The sequence below is a fragment of the Cydia pomonella genome, chromosome 23 (genome assembly GCF_033807575.1).
Source record: "Cydia pomonella isolate Wapato2018A chromosome 23, ilCydPomo1, whole genome shotgun sequence".
NCBI lineage: Eukaryota > Metazoa > Arthropoda > Insecta > Lepidoptera > Tortricidae > Cydia > Cydia pomonella.
The window spans coordinates 2,781,825-2,806,693 of record NC_084725.1 but is presented as its reverse complement, the minus strand read 5'-3'; the positions used below and the strand labels follow the sequence as shown (position 1 = coordinate 2,806,693).

Genomic DNA, 24,869 nt, shown 5'->3' with positions numbered 1-24,869 from the left:
CTAGGTGCGTAGCCAACTTGATAATCGTTTCCGTGGCTAACGAAACGCAACTGTCGCACTAATATGGAAGAGTGATAGAGATGCCGTAGCGTAAGCAATTATCACCTTGGCTAGGCAACTGTAACCATGCATTATCATCGATCTTTCATAAGTAGACTGGTAGGTTAGAACTTATGTTAAATTTCTGTAATCGGAAATTTCTACGTGGTCAAAAACTGATTTGCATATGTATACACTCTTGTGACTACTGATGTGCCGAAGGAAACTTTCCAAAATTGCGAAATTTTCGACGTTGGAAAGTTTCGGAAACTTCTTATTATTTTGTATGGAGATTTAAAGTTTCCGAAACATAGAATAGAAATTTCTTATATTTCTGTGAAATTGTCTAGAAATTACCGAGAACTTTTCCTATTTTTTGGAAACTTTACGCAACTTGCACATCTGTAAATGTTTCTAATAATTATGTGTAATTTGCCTTTAAAAAGTTTCCAAAAATGCGAAATTTCCATATGATAAAAACTTGCAAACTTTTGGTTGGTAATCGAAATTTTCCATTTCTATAATGAAAGTTTCCCTTGTTTACTATGAAACTTTTCTGAAATTTCCTGGAACTTTTCCAATATTTTGGAAACCTTCCACCGTCTATCATATAATACTTACATAGTAAGCTACATATGAACATTGTAAGCTAAATAAAAGCTTGTAAAAGGATCGTAATCTTCCTTTTGGTCCATTGATATCACTGCCGCCGGATAAGGAACCCATAATATAATCTTCTTAAGGATTTCATTTCAGTCACAAGTAAAGTCATGTATTGCGATACAAATGAAATGAGCTAAGTGAATAAATGATAGAAATTAGTATTAGTAAGACTCGCGATATTTTAAATTAGATATTAGGCAATAGGTAATAATATATTTTGTAAGGTAATTTTAAGTATTTAGTTGATAAGTTTAACTTGCTATACCCTACTCAGGGTCCATGTTGTGAAAATTTCATTTAACATAACATCTGTATGTACCATGGAATGCAATTAATAAATGAAATGAAATTATATTAATGTTTGATATTTGTGGTCTCCTATTACACTGAAGGTAAAATAACTAAGGAACTTAAAACCCCTCTTGAGGTTAATTTAACAATTTGTTATGGTTTTTATCTTATTTTGATTTTCGCCATCGCCCTACGCGACAACCCGGGTACGTCCTTAAACTACGTCCAAAAGAGAGGTATGGGCATTGTGAATATCATCTCGCTTTGTGTGGTAGGGCACAGCACAGCGGATGTCATTCCAGATCTAGAGCAGAGCCCAGCTGGGGAAGTACCTTACAGAAAACCGCAGCCAAATAACACTAGACCCTACTCATAGTGTTGTGTTCCTGTCGGTGAGTAAGGTTGCTTCCAGAGCTCAACGAGGGTGGGGTTTGGGTCGGCAACACGCATGTAACTCCTCTGGAATTGCAGGCGTATATAGGCTACGGAGACTGCTTACCATCAGGCGGGCCGCATGCTTGTTTGCCACTGACGTAGTATAAAAAAAAACATTTCCATCCTCACCACTTAGATGGTTGGCAGTCCTCAACTGTGCGTTTCTCCAGAAACTTCCTGCCTCGAACAGCTAAACTGTGGAATGAAGTGTCGGCTGCGGTATTTCTGGACCGCTACGACCTTCAAACCTTCAAGAAAAGAACGTACTGCGATCTTAAAGGCCGGCAACACACACAACCCATCTGGTGTTGCAGGTGTCCATGGGCGGCGGTAATCGCTTACCATCAGGTGATCCGTCTGCTCGTTTGCCTCCTGCATCATAAAAAAAAACCTTGACGATTCCTGGTGATTCGCATCTCACTCGCCACTAAGATTTGCATGCAGAACCCCTAGTGTAGATTTATTCGATGGCGTGACGTGACGTTAAGATCTTTTACGAGCAAGTGTGATGAAAAATCTATTCTTAACTCATTATTTTACAGAGTTTTTAATTACGCGAAATCAGACTCGTCCTAACGTAATTTAAAACTCGAAGCCCCAGCAATTAAACGTTACGAGTAAAATACTCGAAAATTAAATCTAAGTGCAAATAGGTTTGCCAATAATTGATAAGTACTCCCGATCCTGCATCTCTCCATCCCATCTACGAAAATCTCAACTCTACTGAAAAGAGCTAAAATTCATTTTCGATTGAAGCTTGCAATCTTACAATTCGTAACACTTATAATGAAAACACCACTCTATTACGACGTGTTAAAGTTGGTTTTCACTTACAGCTAGTACTGTTAAGGTTGGGTACGGATTTGATGGAAATTCAACTTTATTGCTAAGTAGTAGAGTTAGTTTTTGCTTGGATATAGATGTAGGGTTAGCACTTGTCAATTCCATTAGAAACCTTTCGGTTTTGAGTTTCAATGTGTCAAGATGTTAACATGGGTAGAAGGTTCGCTTTCAGACATCTTGCTTGGGTAAGTAAGCTTTATTTGGTATGAGGAGTTTATTCAAGAAGTTTTAATAGTACGTATTTTATACAATTGGCTACTTGACAGTTTTTTGTAAATAATGACAAACGATCTTGATTTTCCTGAGGATCAAATGTCTATATAGGACTCATGGCATTTAAGCAACACAAAGGTCAGAAATGAGAGTTACAGTCTGATGCCCGCACTCGATGATTGAAACGCCTCTAACAAAGTGTTGTGATGTGACGTCACATCATATAAGTCTATCCTAAATGTATGGAAGATCAAGGAAATTGCCATTTTGACCCTGAAATATTGCGTTTATGTGTATAGTTGTCATACAATTTATTTTTCAATAAAATGTATGGAATCGTATGGTACCATTTTTTAAATCTATTTTTGAAAGATAAAAAAAAACTTTTTTTTTAGACTTTAGAGCCTTGTATTTTTTTATAATCTCAATATTTTTTCAGTTCCACTTTTTTATAATGGATGGCTCATTTTCTATCCATTTAACAAAATTTTGTTATAATATCCACCAAGTACCCAATTGTGATATAATGGAGAGCTTTCAGTCGAGTACCGTGTTTGGGCAACGAAGCTTGCTGACTTTAAAATAATGTTTAGAATTTGTCCTTTATATAGGCCTCTGGGACTCAGGAGGTTGAAGTGGGATAGGATCTTTTAAGGGCCAGCAATGCACATGTGACACTCTATAGGTTCAGACATCAATAAGCGCCGGGAACTGCTCCCCAACAGACAGATCATATGCTTATTCGTCACCTTCTTCCTCGCGTTGTCCCGGCATTTTCCCACGGCTCATGGGAGCCTGGGGTCCGCTTGACAACTAATCCCCAGAAATGGCGTGGGCACTAGTTTTTATGAAAGCGACTGCCATCTGACCTTCCAACCCAGAGGGTATAAACTAGGCCTTATTGGGATTAGTCCTCACGATGTTTTCCTTCACCGAAAACCGACTGGTAAATATCAAATGAAATGACATTTCGTACATAAGTTCCGAAAAACCCTTTAGGCGGGCCAGGGCAGATTCGTATTGAGACAGTTTCGTTTTTGGGCCCGAATCTGAGTAAGCCCGACTCTGTAGAGGCCGGATTCGCCATAGGTATCTTTCTGAACAAAACAATATCGACATACGACTTATGATATAGAAGTCACTTTCTTTTTAAAACAATTTCTGAGTAGGTCAGATTCGTATATGGTCCCGTGACATGACAGTAATACGTCTGATTGGTAATAAGTTGGGATCGGATTTATGCAGTTTTTTATCTCATCCGATTAGCAACGATTCGATTAAAATATTAAGCAGATTCTTTTAATGATGAATTCTGGAAATAACGCTTTCTTATTAGGACAGATTTTATGTATATTTAATTTCGAAAAGGCCAGGTACAATCAGCAGATATCTGAGATACTGGCCACTTTAAGATTAAATATGATAAAGTAATTAATAGATAGTTCTTAATGACAATGTCACAATGGTTATGTGATTTTCTGACCTACTCAGAATCCGGCATTATGAGAATCTGAAGAGCTAGGAATTTGAGATCTTAATAACCTGACATCTTAGGAACTTGGATAACTAATAAAATGCTCTATACATTATCGAACTTACTCAGAATCAGAATTAAATAGAAACTGGCAACATTAGAGTCATACTTACTCAGATTTTGGTCTAAAACTCAACTGGTTTAATACGAACCCGTCTTGCCCCGCCTAAAGGCGAAAAACTTTGAACCCGATATGCTTATTCGCGACCGACGAAGTATAAAAATATCGTATAGAAATTCGCTGTAATTACCCATAAAATGACCAAATAATATAAATTATAATTAGGTATGTTCCAAGCCATATTATGTATAAGATAACGCTCATAATAATATTCATTACCAGTATGTAGAGATCTTTATGGCCGGTATGTCCACGCCTGTGCTCGTACTGCAATAAAGGGCAGACTATGCCGCGTAGACTACGCAATTTCACAATTTTACGCATTCACTAAAAGAAGAGGAATCTTTAAATACTCCTATTATTCAATTTAGACATTGACATGGAACGCATCCTTAACGAACGCAGTTCGAGCTCTTCCGCGTTTTCCATCTGTCAGCTGTCATCAACTGTGTGCCGAAGGATTAATGTTTTACGTTACTATCGCTATTAAAATATTATCAAATCAGTTATAAGTATCATTTAACATTACATGGTGCCGAAACCCGGGAAAGCCATCAAAAAATGGCCGAAAACAACATAAAGCCGCCCAAACAGTTCATCATAAACTCTAATGAAGATGTAGCGAAAGCGTGGAGGCTGTGGCTCCAACAATTCGAGTGGTATGCCATCGCTACAAACCTGGAAGAGAAAAAACCAGCGGTGCAAGTGGCGGTCTTCATGGCATGTATCGGACCTGACGCGGTGGTTATATACAATACGTTCAATCTTTCAAGTGATGATAAGTTACAATTACAAACCATTAAAGACAAATTCACAAATCACTTCACTCCAAAGATCAACGAATCATATGAAAGATATATATTTAATACCATAATACAAAAAGAGGGCCAACCATTTGATGAATTTCTCACAGAACTTAAAAGTAAAGTGAAAAACTGTGAATATGGTACCTTAGAGGACAGCCTCATTCGTGACAGAATTGTAATAGGAGTAAGGAGCGACTCCCTTAGAGAGAAGTTGTTAGCTGAACATGACCTTACACTGCAAAAAACTATTGACCTCAGCCGCTCAGCGGAGCAAGTTAAAATGCAAGTAAAAACAATGAAGCAGGCTCCTACTGTAGATGCGGTTACCTGGAACAGTCAAAACACCAACATTAAAAAAAAAGAAGATAACATCAAGATGAATAATAAAAAAAGAGAAGATAAAAGTGAAGAGACATTTCATTGTGGTAGATGTGACACTATACATGGCCGGAGAATTTGTCCTGCTTTTAAGAAAATATGCTTGAGATGTAACCGGAGAAACCATCTCACCAAATGCTGTAAAATAAAAACTGTGGATTCACTTCTCCAGAATGAGGAATATGATAGTGAAGACGGATTCATGGTGTCATCAATAGATACTGATGATGACGTGGGTACAGAAGACTGGTATGAGCCATTAACCTTACCTAATGGAGTCACAGTGATGTTCAAACTTGATTCAGGCAGTCGGTGCAATGTTATTAATCGTGAAATAATGGATAGAACAAAATCACATCTCAGTCCGTCAACAACCAGATATCTGACATCCTATTCAAAGCATAAGATGCAAGTATTAGGCGAAGCTAAACTGGTGACTATAATTAAAGGACGGCAAAACCTTATTAAATACTATGTTGTTGATGAAAAAGTGTCACCAATTCTTGGCAGGAAAACATGTGAAAAATTAAATTTAGTGAAGAGAATTGATGCTATTACAATAAACGATGACTTGTTTGAAGGAATTGGTTGCTTGAAACAGTACAAATATGATATTGATTTAGTAGACAATCCAAAGTTACCAATATGCCCGGCACGTAAAATTCCCCACACAATAAGACAAAAAGTCAAAGATGAGTTGGATAGCATGGTAGAACAGAAAATAATTAAACCAGTGACAAAGCCTACACCAGCTGTTTCACCTATGGTTGTGGTAAAGAAAAATGACAAAATAAGACTTTGCCTAGATCCCTCAGAAATAAACAAAAATTTAAAAAGGAGACATTACCCACTTAATACTCTTGAGGAAATTGCTGCCAGAATTCATGGCTCTAAATGGTTCACACTGCTAGACTGTAGAAAAGGCTTTTGGCAACTACAAGTGACACCCCGCACATCAGATTATCTCACATTTAGTACACCCTTTGGAAGATATTCTTGCTTAAGAATGCCCTTCGGCTTAGCATCAGCTCCAGAAGTCTTCCAGCAAGTTATGAGCTCACTCTTAGCGGACTTGGAAAATACAGAGGTATCAATGGATGATGTACTTCTACATGCTTCCAGTAAGGATGAATTAGAGAAGACTACACAGAAAGTACTGGAAAAGCTTAGGAATGCAGGTCTCAAACTCAATAAAGAAAAGTGTGTATTTAGTACACAAGAGGTCAAATTTCTGGGCCACATAGTAACTAGCAAAGGCTTAAAGCCCGACCCAGAAAAAATAGAAACCATCACAAAAATTAAGAGACCAGAAAATATAAAAGAACTGCAACGGTTTCTAGGTTTAATCACCTACTTATCAAAATTCATAAAAAATATGGCAGATATTACCAGCCCCCTAAGACAATTATTACACAAAGATGTAGAATGGATTTGGGATCAACCACAAGAAGAAGCGTTCCTCAAATTAAAAGAGCTGTTAAAAAACCCACCTGTTCTGGGATTTTATGATCCTCAAGCACCTATTTTGCTCTCTGTTGACGCTAGTAGTTATGCCTGTGGTGGTGTAATGATTCAAAAAGAAAAACCTATTGCTTACTGTGCTAAATCTTTCACTAAAACTGAGCAAGGCTACAGTCAATTGGAAAAAGAAGCCAATGCAATCTTAGTGGCTTGTAAAAAATTCCATAACTATATCTGGGGTTGCAAGGACTTAACAATAGAATCTGATCATAAACCTTTAGGAACAATTTTCAGAAAACCACTTACCAGTGCACCACCAAGACTGCAAAGAATGTTATACCAGATTTTGCCATATAACCCCAAAGTGACATATAAAAAGGGTTCGGAGATGTATGTAGCTGACACTTTGAGTCGAGATTGTGAAAAGCTAAACTGTGAAGATGTTAACTCAGAAAACTTGCAAGTATGTGCCATCGTGCCATTTTCAAAAAATCGAAGACAAGAAATCAAACAAGAAATTGAGAATAGCAGTGAGTTGAAGACCTTAAAACAAATTATACAAGATGGGTGGCCTGAAAAAATGGAGCAATTACCAGATAACTTAAAAAAATACTGGCACTATAGAGAAACGCTCAGTGTATATAACAACCTCATTTTCAAAAACGACAGGGTACTAGTACCCATATCAATGGTACCACTAGTGATGAAACAATGCCACCTGGGTCACAAAGGTATTCAAGGCACTATAAGGCTCGCCCGAGACAACGTATTTTGGCCAGGTATGACTACGGATTTAGTAAATTACACGAAATCTTGTACAGCATGTGCAAAAGTACAAAAAGATAATCCAATGGAGCCTATTGTTGTACAAACAGCACCAGAACGCCCCTGGAGTCTTGTGGCAACGGATTTATTTCATTTGAAAGGCAAAGACTATATATTGATAGCAGATGGCTACTCAGGATTCTTTGACCTTAAAGAACTGAAAGGAGTTACCAGCTTTGACATAATTGATAATCTGAAATCTTGGTTTGCAACATTTGGAATTCCAGACATACTATTGACTGATGGTGGTAAACAATATGACTGCCAAGAGTTTAGACAATTCAGAAAGGAATGGAACTTCGAACACAGAATATCAAGTCCACATTTTCCACGCTCCAATGGATTATCAGAACGCTATGTTCAAGAAGCTAAAAACTTGATGAAAAAATGTATGGAAGACAACACAGACATACAATTAGCGTTACTGCATCACAGGAACACACCCCGACTGGACCTCGGATCACCAGCACAAAGGATGTTTAATAGAAGGACTAAAACCTTACTCCCTACAAACATTAAACTCTTTACACCAAAAATAATAAGAAATGTTACTAAACAATTACAAAAAATTAAAGAAGACGAAAAGAAATATGCAGACAGAGGAAAAAAGGAAAATAAAGAGTTTGTTACTAATGAAAACGTGATGCTACGAAAAGGTCATCGAAACTGGGTCCCAGCAAAAATAGTGACAGAAGAAGGTCACCGAGCCTACAAAGTAGAGACTGATGATGGTGCAATTTATAAAAGGAACTCCTGGCACTTAAAACAGACAGAAAATTCTATAGAGCTGGCCACAAAAGATCCAGTGCCAGGAACAGAAGATCCAGACCCTGTCGGACAACCGTCACCTATAGACCAGTCACCAGTCTCTGTAGGACAGCCGTCACCTATATCACCAGCAAAACCCACACTTCCCGTGGCGGGTCCAGAACCACAGCCGCTACTGACAGCTCCTCAACCTCGAAGTACTCGCAGTGGGCGGTTAGTGGTCACGCCTGCTAGATATCGCTGAAAAGGAAGGATGACATGGAACGCATCCTTAACGAACGCAGTTCGAGCTCTTCCGCGTTTTCCATCTGTCAGCTGTCATCAACTGTGTGCCGAAGGATTAATGTTTTACGTTACTATCGCTATTAAAATATTATCAAATCAGTTATAAGTATCATTTAACATTACAGACATTAAGTCCGATTTAGACGATTCAAGAACTTGCATGCGATTTTCGTTACATTACGGTATTTGGGCGATCGATTGAATTCATTGTATTCTGTAGTTGGCAATGCTCTTTGCAAATTATTTGCACTTCAGCGTAATTTTGTGAGTAATTTCAGCTGCAGAAATTCTAATGTACAGACGTACAGTCAGCATCAAAAGTAGCGGATGAAACAACGCGCCAAAAGTATCTGATATTCCGGATAACTTTTCCAAATGTAGATAATTTTCTATAATTCGCGTTCAAAAATATATCTTTTACAGTCTTAGTTGTTCTATATTAAAGACATCACTTTTTGTTAAGCTGTTACGGAATAGTAGATACTTATGAAGCGTTATTTGATCCGCTACTTTTGATGCTGACTGTACCTTAATATATGGGCAATAAAGTCATGTGTACATATTTTTGGCACTTTCGTATCGATATTTTCAGACGTGACCGTATGTCAGATAACTCATGATTGCGTCGCCTTGTGAAACAAACTGGCGTTTTGTATGAAACCGAATGCAGCAGCAGAAATTTGATCAACCAAATTTACGCGCCTTACAGTTCAAAGATTACGCTTATTTGACTTCACCCTCAATTTTTGATTCACCTCGATGGCCCTTTAGCCCATTTAATTACTACATTGTACATTAAATCGAAAATAAATCGCTTACGCAGCTGTATCTCAAGACCGTGTAATCTATGAAGATCAAATCACTCATTTTGATAAAAATTTAGTCTCCTTAAAACATTCCTTAGTCATTTTTTGCCATAACATAATTTTTTAATACAGAAAATTGAAATAGTCAAATAGGCGGCGTATGGAGAAAATAAGCTGGACAGAAAAATTAACCAACGAGGAGGTCTTAAATAGAGTTCGAGAAAAGCGGTGCCTATTGAGAGCCATCGAAAGTAGAAGAGGAAACATGTTGGGACACCTGTTACGACACGACGAATTCATCAAGACCATCATAGAAGGGAAAGTAGAAGGAAGGAGAAATAGAGGAAAGCCAAGAAGGGCATACATGGATCAAGTGAAGTAGAAAGTGAACGTCGTGTCGTATCAGGCCGTCAAGGAAGAGGCCATTGAAAGGCATGCCTTTCATTGGCCTCTTAGGCATGCCTGGAGATTGCTTCACCGACAAGAGCAGCTCTTAAATTTATGATGATGATGAAAGAGTCAAGAAATGATCTGAAGAATTGTAGTGTGCACACAAACATAGCCTTAATATAATTATGTATGTCCATGTACGTGTTTTTAAGCCATTATACGTTTATAATCGAACCTACTTGTCTCATTCAACGCCCTACATCACACCTACAGTTCGTAAATGATCTTCTAGGGTGGGGTTTCACCCCTTCTTCAACACGTTAACGCCATTACACCTAACGAACATAGTATCGTTGTGGCGGTAACGTCGCCGACATATTACACCCACACTCATTATTGAGGTTTTTGTTTCACGGATAATGGTACAGTCACGTCTGAAAATATCGATACGAAAAAGTCCCAAAAATAGGTATGCACGACCTTATAGCCCATATATTAAGGTGTATACATATTTTTCGCACTTTAAGGTCCGTATCTATATTTTCAGACGTGACCGTACGTATACATACTGTATAATAATTAGTATCCATGGAGGTCAATTCGAATGTTTATTTTGATATTAAAGCGATATCTAAATGATACCATTTAGCTATCATTCGCGTGTATATTTTGAGCTAGACGCACGGGCGAATGATAACAAGATAAGATCATTTTAGATATTTTGATGTCAACATTTAAGTTTGAATTGACCTCAAAGTTATTAAATAATAAGTACATAGTATATAATGTAAAACCAGGTCACTTACTATGAATTCCGTTCTGGATCTTAAACCCGTACTACCATTATTTATTTATTTATTTAAACTGTATTACGTAAAATACTATGGAGTCGTTGTTTCGCCTCGGCTTGCTTGGGACGACGCATATATGTTGCAGTTTTGCATTTGTACTATTTGTAGTCACCTGGCGAAGCCTGAGTTTAATATATTGCTTATAAACTGGATGGATATATACAGAGGATTACTATAACTAGCTTATATCTAAAATAGGCCCTTGAGGCATTGTATAGGCCTTGTTTTTTAGGTTTTCGTTGGTCATTCATTTGGTATTGTTTTTTTTCGTTTGCAATAATAAACGTATTCAATTTTTTTATTAAATGAATTAAAAAAATAGTCATTAAAGTTACTTATAAATTACGTATACTTATATCAGCCTAGTAAAAAAGCTTATAATTTATTTATTTGATGTAATATTAGCACTAACAGATAAACCTAGCTAGAACTCAGATTACATTTATAATTCTTTACTTCTTTTCTTATCATAGCATTATAATTTTATTTAGGTAGTTACTCAATATTTTTTTTAGTTAGTTAATATAATACATATATTTAAGTTTTTACTCGTACTTCGTCTTCTCAATATACTAAGACCAACTGTGGTGGTGTGTGTACTTCCGGACCGATAATATTATAGGACATTATTACACAAATTGACTAAGTCCTACAGTAAGCTCAATAAGGCTTGTATTGAGGGTACTTAGACAACGATATATATAATATATAAATATTTATAAATACTTAAATACATAGAAAACACCCATGACTCAGGAACAAATATCCATGCTCATCACACGAATAAATGCCCTTACCAGGATTTGAACCCGGGACCATCAGCTTCGTAGGCAGGGTCACTACCCACTAGGCCAAACCGGTCGTCAAATACAACCGATACAACCTTAAATAATCGGACAGACAGACGGACATGACGAATCTATAAGGGTTCCGTTTTTTGCCATTTGGCTACGGAACCCTAAAAAAGAGCCTACTCCCATTTTAAATGGCGGCAACGCACTTACAACCCCTCTGGTGTTGCAGGTGTCCATGGGCGGCGGTAATCGCTTACCATCAAGCGATCCGTCTGCTCGTTTGCCTCCTATATCACAAAAAAGACACTTATTGGTCCAAGCAAATTGCTTACGCTTAAGAATTTTCATCAAAGCTCGAAGCTAATTCATGTTGTATAATGAAACTTCTAAAACAAAGATCACTTTACAACTAGATGGAGCATGTTAACTACTCGAAGTTACTTTAATAATTATTTCATATTGCTACTAACACATATAATCTATTAAAGTTATAATTTAAATGTATGTTAATGTTATGATTTTAATATATAATTATGGACCTGGTCTTAAATAAATAATATATAATACTAGTATTTACTTTCTATGTTTGCGCTACCATGCTGATTTACTTTTTGGACACGTAAGAGCGCAACTGTTCGCAGAATAGAAAACAACTGTATTAATTTTATAGGCCTGTCAAATGTTACAAAATAATATACTATAAAGCGTAATGTAAAGCTGATTTTTGATAAAATGTTGTTTAAAGAAACGCAATCATTTAATCAATTCAAATACTACAGCATATCAATATTTTACTCTGTAATGATCCATTATATGTATGAATATAATAATAAGACTACCTTAAAATATACCTTAAACAAAACTACATAAAGCTAAAAAAGCGGCCAAGTGCGAGTCGGACTCGCCCATGAAGGGTTCCGTACCATTTATGACGTATTAAAAAAAACTACTTACTAGATCTGGTTCAAACCAATTTTCGGTGGAAGTTTGCATGGTAATGTATATCATATATTTTTTTTTGATTTTTCAGTCTGTTATTTTAGAAGTTACAGGGGGGGGGGACACATTTTTTCACTTTGGAAGTGTCTCTCGCGCAAACTATTCAGTTTAGAAAAAAATTATATTAGAAACCTACATATCATTTTTGAAGACCTATCCCTAGATACCCCACACGTATGGGTTTGATGAAAAAAGATTTTTTGAGTTTCAGTTCTAAGTATGGGGAACCCCCAAAATTTATTGTTTTTTTTCTATTTTTGTGTAAATATCATAATGCGGTTCATAGAATACATCTACTTACCAAGTTTGAACAGTATAGCTTTTATAGTTTCGGAAAAAAGTGGCTGTGACAGAATCGGACAGACAGACGGACATGACGAATCTATAAGGGTTCCGTTTTTTGCCATTTGGCTACGGAACCAAAGGGAAAAGATTAAAAACTAAAACTACAAATTAAGTTATAAATAAAAAACTGGCTCCAGCTCGGTACCTCGTGGCAAGATGCCTAGAAGGCTGGCGGTATTGCCGCGCTGGACGGCGTTCGCCTCCACCAGGCGCTTCGCTAACTCTTTGAAAATGCTGTGAGCGCCCGGTCCCCACGGCCCAAAGTACATATTCCGTGTCTCCCTTAAGCACCCCTAAAAAGTTGTCCTTCCTGCGTAATATGTGAAAATCTGGTAAACTTTAGGATTTACAGAGACAGATTTGGTGACGCATGATCTGAAATATTTTTACAAGAGTTTTTTGCTTGTGAATCAAACGGTCCCATTCTAAGAAAGCTACAAGGATTCATGTAGCTTGTGAAGTCACAATTCCTTGAAACTATTATCCAAAAATATTCGTGCGTAGTCTATGTAAATACTCTACGTTCTAAGATGAACTGGGGAGTAAGTTACGACAAAATGTTGACAAAAGTCCCAAATTTGTTCTTTAAGCTCGAGTGTCGATTAACTAATCTTTCTAATTATCTAAGGTCTTCGCGCACAATAGTTAAATGAAGGTTTGGATGAGGAACGAGTGGCTTTAAGATTAAATTGATAAACATGACTTTATTTTTGTCATATATATATAATGAGAATGATAAAAAAAATCATTAATATTTTTCTGGGGCCTTATTCGAGATGCACAACTGTCAAATTTCACGTCCACATCAAATCAACACTTGATTCTATCGCATGTTGATTGTATCAAGTGTTGATTCTATCAACTGTGGATATTATCATTTGGAACAATCAAAACTCAATCATAGAAAAAATAATCAAACAAAAATCAACTTTGTTTATTACTACTATATAGTTTGAAATGGCTCTGAACTCGAAGTGGTTCGGTTTGATTTGATTGTCACCTGACTGTGGATTGCTAATGTCAAATTTTGACAAGTGTTGATTTTATTGCTAGACTTTATTGTCCATGGGCTTGGGCACCATCTTGGATTTTTTGACGTACGACAGGGAATACCCTTCCTTTCCTACAATATATGGCATAGAGTAAAGCGTCTTTTTTTTTAAACATAAGTTTACAGGAATCAGCGACATCTTGTATTCGATAGGATAAGTAATGCGCTATGAACAATGCGGCGGCGAGTAGTGAAACTGTACCTGACAACGTCAATCAATTAAAAAGTGACCACACAGTTGATGGTCGATAAAGGCGATTATTAATTGAATTTTAACGATAATAAAGAACTATTGACATGCGATCTTTTTGTTGAACCCACACCTACACGTCGAATAATGCTCGCTCCACATATTCTCCTATAAACGCTCAAAATTGTAAAAAAAATTGATGCAATTTACTCCGCACCCAGTCTCAAGTTGCTTCTAAATCTAAACCACATTCACGAACCAAGTTGTAACCTAACACATCTGTAAATATAAGGCATATGATTTAGAGATAAAGTCCGTTTTTTTTAAATTACGAGATGGTTCATCAATAACCTTTATTACTATAAAAATAATACTACATTTGTCCAAAAAAAATTCTGTATTGCGCTATTACATAATGCATAAAATTGATATAAAGATAGGTACCATAGTAGCTCGCTCACTTGGTCTATCAACAACTATTTTAATGCTCTTTGTACTCGTATACGCGACCCCATTGTATGTACAGTCGCCATCAGATATATCGGAACGCATGTATGAGATCTCAAATTATTAAGATAAGACCTACTGTACTGTCTATATTACTTACCAAGACCTAAGTACCTATTATTTATATGTACCTACACAAAGAGAATTCCTATGTTAAAAGGAGATTAAATACATATTTTGTTATTCAACTACAAATAAAATAAAATTTAAGTTTTTCAGTAAACACATTTTTTTACCGATTTCTTTAATAAAATAAAACATTAAAGTATTATGTGACTATATTTCATTGTCTTCGGTGTAGATTATTTACTGATGTTCCAATTTCCTGTATCAGTTTGGTACCAGGAAATATAAAAACTACACCTCTTCAAAAACTTTGCTGGTAGTTCGACATCTGTAAGTTTAAATATAAAACATGATAAAAACACTTAAGTCAAAAACGTATACATAAAATATTTGCCCTATATTCTGGTCGCTCGGTAGGGTGCCCAGAAGGCTGGGTGCATTTCCGCGCTGGTTAACAATGACCTCTGGTCAGCAGAAGCCTATATAAGGCGCTCTCATAGAGCCACGCTAGTGCCCTAGAGTTTCAAATTCAACCCCAAGTGCCACAAATATGTAGTTAAGGGTTTAAATTCTGGATCAAGAACATGGAATACTATTCGCTAGTAAGGCCATAGGTATTAGAAAAAAATAATAGTAGGAGACGGCCGTGGTCATGGTAGGTGGTACAGGTGGGCCAGGCAAGCTCTGAAATTATGCACCTATTTTACTATAACTTTGTTCACCTGTGTATATTTACTGTTTCCATGATAATCATTTTTAATATGTAGCCCGTGTAATCGGGCTGTATAATTGGTCTCATATTTTTTAACACAAAATCATAATTATAATTCAATAATTAATGGTGTTTTACATATTAATCATTAATGTACCTATTTTGCAAAATTTTCTTGCATATAATAATATTGTTTACTTCAATTGACGTGTTTATTATTTTCGTTACTATGTCAACGTTAATACTTAAAAAATTATAACGTGAAGGTTGAGTCCGCAGTACAGTTACAGTTTACGTACATAGTGGCATTAGCACAGTCGGATTAGGACCAAACTCGAAATGTCTGAACAGTCATGAAATTTGGTATGTATATACGCCCCTTAAAGGCCCCTTTTTCATGCCCACACCATTTGACATTTGGGGACCTCGAGGAACCGCAGCCATCTTGGAAAATGTGGACCATCCAGGAGAAATTCGCGTTTTACTCTAAATCTACGTTCTTTATTCAATAATCGTGTAAGGCAACATTCAAGCTTATAAAATTCTACATAAAATAGTTTTAGACATCTTTGCGAAAAAAAATGATCTTGCTTTAAAAAATACTTGCTAAACCCAGATTTAGCCCTTATACCCTTTCATGGGATATTCTCTTAATAGGAAACTTGGAAGAATAAAAATTCCACTTTTAACTATACATTTGTACATAATCTACCCCAATATCAATATTTTACTTGACTGCAACTTAACCAGAAAGTAGGGTTATGGGTATAAGTACTGAGGATTCAGGACACCCTGTAGCTTAGGATACTGGACGGATTTTTTCAATGACGTATTATTTAGCCCTAAACCTTTTTCTTCCGTTAATTTTAGTAACTTTGTATTGCATGGCACTTGTATACTAACTGTGGATCTACTGATGTCTGTTTTACTGTACTCCGCTCAATAGTTTAGGCGCTAGAAGAAAAAATATGATTTAATATTCGGAGTCCTCTCAAGGCGGCTGTATTGATTTTTCTTTAATAGAACAAGTAAAAGTAGGTTGTGAATGGCAAGAGGAATCTAACGATACGTCATTTTAAAAAATCCGTCCAGTATCCTAATACCTAGCTACTGGGTGTACTGAATCATCATAACCCTTACCACCCTTCTTTCTGGTTTAGTCACAGTAGAGTAAAATGTTAATATTGGGGTAGACCACGTACAAATGTATAGTTAAAAATAGAATTCATATTCCTCCGAGTTTCCTTTTAAGAGAATGTCCCCTGGAAGTGTATAAGCGTTAAACTTAGATTCAGCAAGTATTCTCTGTAACAAGATGTATTGTTCTGCAAAGATATCGAGGACTTTTTTGTGTATAATTTAATAAGTTTTAATGTTGACTGTTGTGTTGATGGTACACATTTTCCAAGATGGTTCGGATTCCTCGAGGTCCCCAAATGTTAAATGGTTTGGGCATGAAAACGGGGCCTTTAATTTATATACATAATAAATTTCATGACTGTTACAGAGATTTCGAGGTTGGTCCTAATCCGATTATGCTACATTGTGCGTCCGCAGCAAATTCGGTTCTCCATACAAATGTAGTTACGCTCTCATTTTAAAATGACTTGCTAGATTGCTCTGAAACTTTGTACTTACAATAGGATATGGTATGTCTATGCCTATAATTAATTTAAAACATAAATGTGAAATGAGAGCCAATTAAGTTCAATATTAAGAATATGTGTCGTTGTTGACTCGCCGACAACGGAATTGAGATCTATATGGGTTCCATGTTCTGTGCTGTGTAGAAAATCCTGAAATTATAAAGGATTTGTCTTGGCTAGTTTTTACGTATAGGCTACGTATCACCGAAACGTCACAAACACCACGAAGGTTCGGCTTGTACGGGCCCTCGTTTTTCCTATATTCTTATACGCTGCGGAGACCTGGACTATCCGAAAGACAGAGGAGAAGACGATAGACGCCCTAGAAATATGGTGCTGGAGGAAAATGCTGGGGATATCCTGGACCGAGTTTCGGACTAATGTCTCCATCCTTAAAGAACTCCGTATCAAGCAGCGCCTTTCGACTCTCGTAAAGACCCGCATACTCAGTTTTTTCGGTCACGTCTCGGGGAGGAACAACGACTCCATAGAGCGTCTAGTGGTGCAGGGTAGAGCAAACGGAAAAAGACCGCGCAAAAGGCCACCACTCAAGGGGGCCACACTCGTCAGCGCGACGGCGATATTTTTTACCTTTTACCTAAAAATCTCAAATTTGTGTACGGGCTCAGCTCCTGTTTCGTCTTAAGCCTGAATTTAACAGATTCTGACTCACAGGGGGTTTTGAGCATGCTGTTGCGTTCGTTTTCAAATTTTGAAAAAAAGAACTAGCCTAACAACACAATAAATGCTTGTTTATCCGCATTCTTCACTATATCTCCCTGTCTCACTACTATCTGACCTTCTAACCCAGAGGGGAAAATATACCTTATTGGGGCTACTCCATCTTCCTCATGATAATATATTTTACTTTACTGAAAAGCAATCGGTACATGATACAAGATGCACATTGTTAAGAGCCGGGGTTAGAACCCACGACCATTGGTTTTAAAATGAAGCTTTGTATATAATTTGTATTTTTATAATAAATCTGTTTTCTTGTTGACATTTTGTGGTATTGTATTGCTTTATGTTAATTGTCAAGATATTTCTTTCATCCTGGACAATTGTCACATGCGTCACATGTACGTTTTTATGATAGATCTACATCGACGCAACTGCATGTCATTGTCAAAGAGCATATAATCACTACGTTTTAAGAGACGGGACTTCCATACTAGCGAGTGGAATCAGTTTGTTTCGCAAATCATTACCAAAATGTACGACAAAGAACTGTCAAAGAACCATAGTAGCAACATAAGCGATTTAAATAGTGTAGTACGCTACACGCTTACGATTCTTATCGATATCGATAAAATAAACAACATAAGCTCCTAACATAACAACAACATAGGTAGGCTCCTGTCTACAAATTTTGTACTCGAAATCAGGTTAGCATCGAGTCCACATTTAAGTTGCATGTTATAAAGTGGATAGTTCTTAATTGGACTACTATCTGGTCGGGCTTAATGTGGACCCGAATTATTTTAATACAGTTTTTAAGTCGTGTTTTTTTATTTTATTAAATGCTTGATTTTCATAATGATGTGCACATACATGTTTGAATAAATGTAACTTTTCTATGGGAAGATGTATCAGATCTTCGTTTCCAACAAATTTGGCCCACTGCCTGCATCTGAAAACATACAGCCTTGGAAAAACATGACTTTATCTACAGTTTATATTCCATGTGTTTGCTAATGAGATGATCAACTGATTATTTCGCGCTAATATGCATCTATAAATCATGTTTTTCGGCATCCAGTTATCAACAACCCTTTATCAATGCTTTAACTTATTATGTATTTATATGTCTGTTAATCATGAGAACGGGTCTGGCCTTGTTGGCAGCGACCCTGCCTATGAAGCCGATGGTCCCAGGTTCAAATCCTGGAACGGGCATTTATTAGTGTGATGAGCATGAATATTTGTTCCTGAGACATGGGTATTTTCTATGTATTTATAAATACTTATAAATTAGGTCTATGTACATATATATATACATTATTGCACAAACTGACTTAGTACTAAAGTATGAATGGCATGTGTTGTGGGTATATATATATATATATATATATATATATATATATATATATATATATATCGTTGTCTAAGTACCCACAACACATGCCATTCAAACTTTAGTACTAAGTCAGTTTGTGTAATAATGTCCTATAATATTTCTTTATTTATCATAAAAACAGAGATTAATTTTCTTACATTTTAGGTTATTATATAAAATAATAATAATAATAAAATTCTTTATTGTGCACTACTAAAGAAAAACTCATATTACAAACAAAGACAGGACTTAAATTAGACCATAAAAAAATAAAAATAAATTAAATGTGATTAATAATCACTAGATAAAAAAAAATGTTAACTAATGACCATTAATGCATAAGTGATAGATAATTTATGCATTATTAAGCTTCGACGAATTAATTATGGTCATATTGCATGCTAGTTCTAAGGAAATTTCACATATTTAATTTAATTATTTACACTGATATACAAATAAAACTACAGTTATCGATAGTTATAGTACATCCCTAGTTCACAATGAAAAATAATGTAAAATATCTAATTTTCGATGTGTTTATAGCCTGCTGACCCAAAATAAGGTCAAAAGTATCTAAAGCAATACTTACCAGTCTTCATCCAAGGGAAATTTCGCCATAAAATCCCTTTTTTCGTGATTTTCTCGAGTGGCTCGCTTGCCACATATTTCACACTTAGTAAACCGTTTTCTCGCTGGCATTGTAACAAACTCGCTCTTTACTCTGATCACGGTTGACTATTTTCGATTTTTGCACTAAACAATAAAGAAATTACACGAAATACCCGAGCAAAACATTGAAGCCTTCAAAACAAACAAAGCAATTAGGCTGACAGTAGACTTGATGTAAACTTGACAGAATAAATAGCACTGACGTTTTCTTTTTCTTCGTTGGCAATGATTTGCGAAACAAATTCCATACAAAACTTTTTTCTTCCTAGTTGCGTCAGCCTGATCGGAATTTGGCAGCTAACTCCATCTTGCGTCCAGTAGAAGAATCAAAATCGTACAGGTAAAACTACTCTCTGCCTTAGGATCCCCTTTTAAATGTCATAAATCCAAACATGGCAGCCATACCCATCGACAAAAAAGTCTACCGTTGATCTAATTTCATTTGACAGTTAACTAATACGTATTCGACACGCTTATATTTGACAACTAGAATCCTGACTAGAGCTGGGACTGCGTACCAAAAGTACGTCTCTGTTACTCGTACCAAAAGTACGTCTAAAATACCAGTTTTACGAGTATGACCCCCAATAGGCAGTTTACGTATTTGCCGTGCTTAGGCGTCTTACAAATAAGGATTATTTATACAAATATCGACTTATTATTTCGGTAAGGGTCGGAAATATGGTGACGTTTTGAGTGAAGGCTATGAATCTATTGTCATATTTTTGTTATATATTATTACATTATTTTTAGATACAACAGACACCCAGACGACCATCTGTTAACAAAATTTTATTTTACCTAAAGTAACGGTAAGAATGGAGGTACGAGGTGATAAAAGTTTCATATTTGTTTTATTTCAGAAATCAAAGTCCGTACTTTTAAATACTCGACAAGCTAAAAGTAGTCTATTACAAATAACCTGTTCCAAAAACTATTCCGGTACAACGCCCCGCCTCTAGTGTGGATATTGTTCACTGACAGGTGGTGATAATAGCAATTCGACAAGTCACAATATTTCTCACATCAAATGGAAATCAACACGAAACGTCACTTTTAGCATGTCGAATAAGGGCCCTGATTTAAATTTGTTACTAATATTTATTTTTGTATTTAATAGTTATTTGTTTTACAAGGGGGCGAAGATGTTGTTTAACCGCTCGTGCTAATATTGATACGCGAGCAAGCGAAAGATTCCAAAATTGAACCACGAGCATAGCGAGTGGATCAAGAAATGGAATCATGAGCGTTGCGAGGGTTTCAATGCACGAGGGTTAAACAAACTTTGACTCCGAGTGAAACACAAAAATTTTCACCCCACCAACGCGAAGAAACTATAAAATACCAAAATATTAAAATTAAATCAATTCCAAATGAATGTAATAATAAAATTATCATTCAAAATCATCATTTAAAAGTCAATTCTACTAGTTAACATAAGGTAACAACTCAAAATTAGTATCTGATTACTTTGCCCACATGTGGATAAAATGCAACCTTCTAATTAGTTTATGAACAATCAAGAGGGCCTTTACCAGTTGGTGTGGTGAAAAAAATTTAGTGTATCTTGTATGTTTAAAAATTGTAGTTATGCATTACTAGTAGTTTATATGACTGCTACATAATGAAAGGCATTAGAATACGAGTGTTGTTTTATGAAACGAATGAAATAATTTTCATAAAAGGATCACACGAGAATTTTAATGCCTAATTATGGACAGTGACATACACTGCCTTATCTATGTCAATATCATAAGCTTTAACAAATAAAGTAATTTTATACTTACAAACTAATTAAATGACAAAATGGCGGTAATGCAAACTTCAACAAAACAAAGTAATTTTATAAAAGTAGTTCGATATCAAGTAACATGCGAAATTTGTCAAAATTGTTTGCAACTGACACTTTATTTCGAATAACACGTCATCTCGTCTGATATTAGAATAGAGGCCAATTTTTTTTTTTTTGTTTCTCAGAGATGTTCTTAATTTGAATATAATTAAGGTATCGGTTATCTATAAAGTAATGTTAAAATTACGCTGCACCTACAGATACCGGTTTTTTTAATATAGGCCGTTAGTTTATCGTTTTTTGGTTTCTTAATAAACATATTAAAGGGAGGTTATGATATAGACGTAGGTAAAACGGATTATGCGATGTTTGTTATAATAACATTTCTAAGTGTAAAGTGTTGCTTGTGTGTCGTAGAAAGAAGACTTTATTTTTATATATCCACAGTTAAATGTATTAGTGTACCTACTCCTAGTGTCTACGTTAAATACGATTGAATTCACACACATAATATATTCACACGGCCATATTTTGTGCCTTAGAAGCGTGTAAATATATTTTTAGAACGTTAGCTTGTGAAGATGTTTGTGAATTCGACTGTACATACGACAAACGAAGCGAGGAAGAGTATTAAATGTGATGAAATCACAGCACATTGATTTCTCCAATACAGCAAAACCTAAGGCAGTGTCTTGCCTGAGCGAATAATTCGCGAACGCGAAGCGGCGCGGCGCGGCGCGGGTGAATTCAACGCTTTGATACCTATGGACGTATCCTACGTGGGCGATCTAAGAATGCCGTTGGGCCGCCGCGCCGCGTCGCATTCGCCAGTCATCGCCCACGTAAGCCGCGCTGTAACAGTTTTCTTCTTCCTCGCGTTGTCCCGACATTTTGCTACGGATCATGGGCGAAATAAAACGCAAAACAAACAGCAGAAACAGTAAAAATAAACAGCAAAACCTAACAGTATCTTAACATTACACAACGTTAACGTCTCGTTTCTCGCCAATCGAAACCCAGTACCATCGTGGGAGAACACAGGTGTTGGATCCATTTCCTCGCTCTTGCTATGTACTCGTTTCTTGATTATATTTGACGTCTATATCAGTGTTGTGGTGTTTACTTATCTTATCGCGGTAGACCACCGATTTGGCCTAGTGGGTAGTGACCCTGCCTACAAAGCTGATGGTCCCGGGTTCAAATCCCGGTAAGGGCATTTATTCGTATGATGAGCATGGATATTTGTTCCTGAGTCATGGGTGTTTTCTATGTATTTAAGTATTTATAAATATTTATATATTATATATATTGTTGTCTAAGTGCACTCAACACAAGCCTTATTGAGCTTACTGTGGGACTTAGTCAATTTGTGTAATAATGTCCTATAATATTTATTAATTTTTTATTTATTTATTTCTCCCGTTAGAAAGTAACAGTTATATATATTATTGAAAAATGCATGTAGTCTCAGATAGCTGCTAGGATAACTGACAACCCTCCCCCCTCCCGTCTGCATAGAAATAAACAAATAAATAAATATTTGGGGACAATCTTACACAGTTCGATTTAGCTCCAAACTGAGCAAAGCTTGTACTATGGGTACTAGGCGACGATATAATATACGTATTTAAATAGGTCCTCACGTGAAATGTTTTATTATTGTATCAACAATATTAAGTAGAAACAAGCCATAGATTCATAGCTCGTGATCAGCAACACAGGCTTCGTCAAGTGGATAAATAAAAAACAAATCAGCTTTACCACCTACTAACAAATACTTAATCTTTCTGGCTTAACCCATTGGTTGACTGGTAGAGAATGCCTTAAGGCATTAAGTCCGCCATTTGTGCCTTCATGTATTGTGCAATAAATATTAAATAAATAAATAACAAATACATGTAATTTAATGTAATCCGCAACACGCTTTGTCAATTTTAAGACGAAAGGCGACGGCCGTTTCTCCACACAAACGTAGTCCCCATTTTCCTCTCTGGGTATTGACATATTTTTATATAATTTTATGTATATTAACCATAGCTATGCCCCTACGTTAGACTTTTTTCGATTTCTAGATTATTGTAAAAATTAGGAGCGAAAAACAACCATACAAATTTTTAACCCCTTACCGAATACGAAGCCATATATGGCGGATATTGGTATCTATTAAAGTTCAAATTTCAACAAATATTTTCATTACATGCAGTAAGGGGTTAAATGCTCCTAACTCTTATAATTAAAAAATCAAACGTATTATATATTCAGTAATGTGAATATCCACGGAAGGAAAATGAGGACTAACTTTATATGAAAAGGCGATTTCGCGGAGCCCTTCACTTTCGTCTTGACCACTAAATTAAAGTGAGCCAAGTCCGCACCCCGGACCGTAGCAGGTCTGACACTGGGACCGAAACTGGGACTGAAACGGGGAAACTGACAGCGTTACCCCGTTGAATTGCTAAGGAGAATACGTGGGGCCCTGGCGCCCTGAGTCTCTTCAAAGACCTGTCAAAGATACTCAGACACGCCACAGGAGACCGAAGAGCTGGCAGCTTCCTCGCTCAGCGTATTAGTTTAAGAATCCAGCGAGGAAATTTTGCCAGCATTTTCGGTACTATACCGCAGGGGCGTTTTTTAGATTTATTATAGTTTTATTTTACATAAATTTAGTTTTATTTAATTTTTGGTTTAATTTGTAATTATAGTTAATACTTTCTGACTGTTACACGGAGAATTATGTTGTATTAAACAATTATTTTTTTCTTGTTACAGGGGACCAAACGAACAGACACAGCGACCTATACAATAACCTGTACTTTTAGTCCGAGCCCTATTATACACCTCACCCTGATCCTTTACCCGCCACTTCGGTACTTGGATAATGTTCGTGGAAGGCATGACTGCACCTGACATTTAATAGGTGAGTAATTAAATATTAAATTTTTTTACTCGTCGACTGTTGTTGAATTAAAATTTCGTATACCGGTAAAATGGGGTGAGTAGGTTTCGCGGGGAGAGCTGGGTTATGAGTGGGGAGAGAAGGGATGAAAGGGGGGATGGGAAGGGATTTTAAGGCTACCGCTACAAAAATAATGTATTCCAATTTAAAATGGAGCTATAGTAATACTCATAATAAGAAAAATCTAAATCACTTTTGTATGAAATCCCATATGTCACCCTAATTGCAAGGGACTACGGGGTGAGGTGGGTTTTCCTGTTTATCGTCAATGTTATGAAATGGAACTACCCAAAATAAAATAAAAACTAAAATACAAACGTCGGGAACACTTATTATATACTCCGGTCAGTGTGCATGTGTACAAATAAAATGTT

General features: G+C 36.3%; 1 protein-coding gene across 2 annotated transcripts in view; it reads left to right on the top strand.

Annotated features, from left to right (window-relative positions):
* The window catches only part of LOC133530754 (muscle calcium channel subunit alpha-1), a 158,945-nt gene that overhangs the window by 40,588 nt on the left and 93,488 nt on the right, over positions 1-24,869 (top strand). For both annotated transcript variants that reach the window (XM_061868807.1, XM_061868808.1), the window contains exon 2: positions 24,309-24,456. The gene's annotated coding sequence lies outside the window, so the exon portion shown is untranslated. The remainder of the gene's footprint in view (positions 1-24,308; positions 24,457-24,869) is intronic.